Source organism: Phascolarctos cinereus, unplaced genomic scaffold, assembly GCF_003287225.1.
Source record: "Phascolarctos cinereus isolate Bilbo 61053 unplaced genomic scaffold, phaCin_HiC Scaffold_11;HRSCAF=466, whole genome shotgun sequence".
NCBI lineage: Eukaryota > Metazoa > Chordata > Mammalia > Diprotodontia > Phascolarctidae > Phascolarctos > Phascolarctos cinereus.
The window spans coordinates 484,501-488,769 of record NW_027555378.1 but is presented as its reverse complement, the minus strand read 5'-3'; the positions used below and the strand labels follow the sequence as shown (position 1 = coordinate 488,769).

At 42.5% G+C, this 4,269-nt stretch overlaps 1 pseudogene; it reads right to left on the bottom strand.

Annotated features, from left to right (window-relative positions):
- Positions 1–3,070: 3,070 nt before the first annotated feature.
- On the bottom strand, positions 3,071–3,991 carry LOC110203741 (tRNA-uridine aminocarboxypropyltransferase 2 pseudogene; annotated as a pseudogene).
- Positions 3,992–4,269: the final 278 nt, after the last annotated feature.

Sequence of the window (4,269 nt, the reverse complement as noted above, 5' to 3'; positions counted from 1 at the left end):
GAAAGAGAAGAGCTGTGAGCTAAATTGAAGGGATGGTGAGAGCATATAGTCTATGTCCATCCCTTGCCTTCCATTTCGTGTGTGCTACAGACCAGCTTTGGGGCTCTGCCTTCACACCTCCATTTTGTTTTGATGTTGTGCTTATCACTGATGATTCTTATTCCTATAGCAACTAAAGAAGAACCAGCAAACAGGAGCAGAGATGTCATATAGCAGCAGATCCAAAATACCCTGCAAGAAGCAAGGACTGGGCCTAATTCATCAGGCAAAGACTACAAGATAACAAAGCTTTACCTCATTAAAAAATCTGACTCCTAGTCAGAGAAGTATTGTTTGGAAAAAGGTAGTAGGAATGATATCCAAAATGGCAGCTTGCTGGCTTGGCAAGTTTAATACAAGTTGATTGAGTGAATGCCATCAAAGCCCAGCACAGTTTACCTAATTGTTGCTTGCCCTCTGTTGGAAATGAGACAAGTCCCTACCTGTTTGCTGATAATCTCAAAGAACCTCTACCTTGCTAACCACCATGATTACCCAGTGAATGCTCAGCCATCTATCTTATTTTAACTGCACTAAGCTTTTAGAGTATATTGAAGCAGGAATTTTCTAGGATTGTATTATCAACTTGGAAAGAAGCATTTATTAAGTGCCTATTACATGCTAGGCACTTTTCAAATATTATCTCATTTGATCCTTAACCCTGGGAGGAAGAGATTGTTATTATCCCCATTTTACAATTGAGGAACTGAGTTTAAGTGACTTGCCCAGGGTCACACAGCTAATGTCTAATGCTGGATTTGAACTTGGGTATTCCTGACTCCAGGCCCAGCTGTATGCCTCTCTAAATTAGAATCCAAATTAAAAACTGGAATAGGCATCAAGCTAGCATGATAAATGAAGGAGCATAACTATATGACCTCTGGGCCTCCTTCCATCCATAAATCTTCTGAAACCTTGAAGTTCTGATCTAACATTTTTCACATTGTTATCATTAGGCCTTTCATTTTTTGACTGATAAGCAAAGGGTTCTCTTCATGCCTGTTCTTTTGGTCAGGTTCAAGCCAGACACACCCATAAAACAGGATTCCCTGTGGGCAGAGCTGCTACTATTCCTCACAGCTCTCATCCTGAGAAACCATGTTTCTTTCTAGTTATAATGGTTTAGTTAAATAGCTGTTAGTTCTTCCTCTGGTGATCTTTACCCTTTGCTTCCAACTTCTCTCATCCCATGTACTTCAGCCTAAGATTAGCTTGGCAGCAGGTTCTGACAGGACTATCAGACTTATAGAATGATAAATGTGTCTTGTCCTTGTGAGAGAAGCTTAAAGTGCCCATGTTTCCACTCTTATTGCCTTCCTGGGTACTTGCTTTTCACTAAGAAGTGCCTTCTAGACACAGGGAATTGTTTTTATACCTTCTTGTATAGCTCAGCATGTCCTGGGGCATAGCTATGTGCATCTGAGTTTTTTGTTACTGTACCAAGCAGTGTTTTACCATGATTCTTGCTGGAGTAGGTAGCTAAGATATGTTCCATGAAATCATTCCCTCTGCGTGCTCCTTAGAGACTGTGCTGAAAGGGTGGGCCAAGGAGGAAGACTTCACGAACCTGCCAGATTTCTGGGCTCTTCTGAGAATGTGCTTCCCTCCCCACTTTCCTCATCTGTTTTTTATTTCTCTTCCAATGGTAAAAATCATCAGAGGCTTACAACTTCCATATCTTCAGTGCCCTTCCAACTTTTACTTCTTCATACCTCGTGGACTTCACTACAAGTTTTTTCGACTCATTAAAATGAGATTAAGTAATTAATTTGTAGTATTCTGTAAGAGAAGAAATGTCTTTGATGACTTTTTAGAGAACATTTTGACTAAGATGATTGGGGCAGAAGAAAGATTACTAGAGATACAGTAGACAGTGCATAGATGAGAGGAAGAAGCAGTAGCTATGTTAAAGATTTGTTGCTGTTTTTTACAAATGATTAATCACATGCTGTCTGCTAAAATTGGGGGGGTAGAATACGAAATAATACAAGTACAAAATACAAATTTAAGTCCCTACCTTCCAGAAGTTCATAGAAAAGGAGATTTAAAACTAATATGAATGTAACAATTAAACAACTAAACTAAAAAACACTAATCTTGTCCTGGATGAATTAAAAGGAAAATGATTTTTTTCATACCTTGGTCAGGATAGATATGATGGCAGTGGTAGCTAGATCATGCATATCCATAACATGGAAAGCACCACAGGAGCTTAGGCAAAAAGCATGAATTCAGGAAAAATCATTCAGGCTAGTTGGGTTTGTTGGTCCCTTCCAGTGGCCTATTCCCTGATATTTAACTCATGCATTGAACATATCAAAAATAGACAAGGAGGGAAGGGAGAAACTGTGCCGCTTTTATATAACTTCCATCTATTAACTTTCTTATGTAAAAATTCCTTTACCTATAGGATAAAACTCTTCATGAATCCCTCCAGTCCAGCTCCAGGTACCAGGATACTTTCCTTTTCTGTACACCAGCCTTTTTTCTTCTATAAACCAGGAGGATTTCGCACATTTTATTATAGTGTTGGAAGCGGGTGATGCTCAAAAGAGGAGTAGTAGTGTTGGAATCCTTTTTAGGGTGCTGGAGAATCCATAGGCCTGGTGATGGTCCACTTGCCCCCTCCCAAGGTGCCCACATTTGATTGGTCCCTGAGGGTGAAATACTTCATGAAACGGTAGCCAAAAAGCTGCCTTGTGACAGTGGAGGAAGCTGGGCCACCTTCTCCCTTTTCTCAATCGCTACCTAATATAGTTGCCTTTCCAGCTAGGCACAGCTGCTTCTATATTTTTGTTCCTTGTGTAGCAACAAGCACTGTGTGTATCAAGCATGATGCAAAAAGTTAAGAACCGAGGGCTGAAGGGGCACTAGGCCCCATCCCTGACAATGGAAGTGAGCCCAACTTCTTCACTCCTCCTTTCTGGGTTTGATAATCCCATATTCCACTACCTTTGCAAGAGAGGCAGTTGCTGCCCTCATGACGGGTCCAGTCTCACCCTTGGCAAGCACAGAGAGGATCTCTAACACTTCAGTCTCCATTAGTTTCACTGTGATTTCCCTTGAAGCCTCCACCATGTTCCAACAGAGGCCCATAATCAGCCACTAAAGTCCAGAGAGCAGCTGTTAAATTTCCTGTTAGCTCTGGCTCATCAATCAAACAGAATTTAAGTAGGCTACAGAGTAAAAGTAAGAGCCAGTAAACCCTACTTGAAAAAGGAGGCAATTCACTTTCCTGTCTATGAGTTCCAGAGACATAGGGACTTCATCTTACCTAAGCCTCTCATTGATCCCTGCCAGGTTGGTTAAAACCATTAGTGCTTCAAAGTTCTGACTAGAAACACTGGTTTTCAGTTGAACCTGTCTAGGAGGTTGGAAGAGGATATTGTTGCAGAAAATGTCTTCAGCCTGGATCCATGTCCCATCAATGATGATGACAGTGGAAAGATGATTAGGAGAATTTGATACCAATTCTTCCAAATTGATTGCTTCAGCACCAGGATACAAAATTAAAGTGCCAGGATTTCTGCAAAGAGCTTAAAGTTCAGGATCTCTTTCCTCACTGAAGTGTCAACCAATCTTGACCTTACCCTTGTCCTGGGGAAGACATGCAGCAAACAGAGATACTGTCCATAATACTTTGTTTTCCTCTGCCCAGATGCTGAATCATATACAGGTTGGTAGAGATACTTAGAGGATGTACTGGCAGAAATGGACATAAGCAGACCTTCTGTGGACGGCTGCAGCGGCTGCACTCCAGCCTCCTCAGGGTGTGATCTATCTGCAGCTCCTAGAGCCTGCCTGCTCAGTTGCCACCATTCTTTGGGTCAGAGAAAGACAGCGCCGCTGCAGCTGACTCCATGGAGCTCTCACCCTCCCTTGCTGTCTCCAGTGGTATGAGGACTCCATTGCCACCGTGCCAGACTCCATGAACCACTGCTTCCATCTCCATAATGTGCTCTGGCTATCACACCATACCACGCGAGACTGGCACCGCTGAGTCTATTTCTTTTCTGTTAGTGTCCTTATGTGTGTTTATTTGTAAGATGGGTAACCTGGCAAAAGCCTGACTGCCTTCTGAGTGGGGAATGGCCAAAGAGATCATGGTCCCTTGGGAGGGTGGTGTGGGATGAAACTTTGGAACAAAGCAAAAACCCCAAAGGCCCTGAGAGGTCATCTAGACTAAACCCCTCAAGAGACTGAGGAAGACACTGAGGCCCTCCCAGGCAG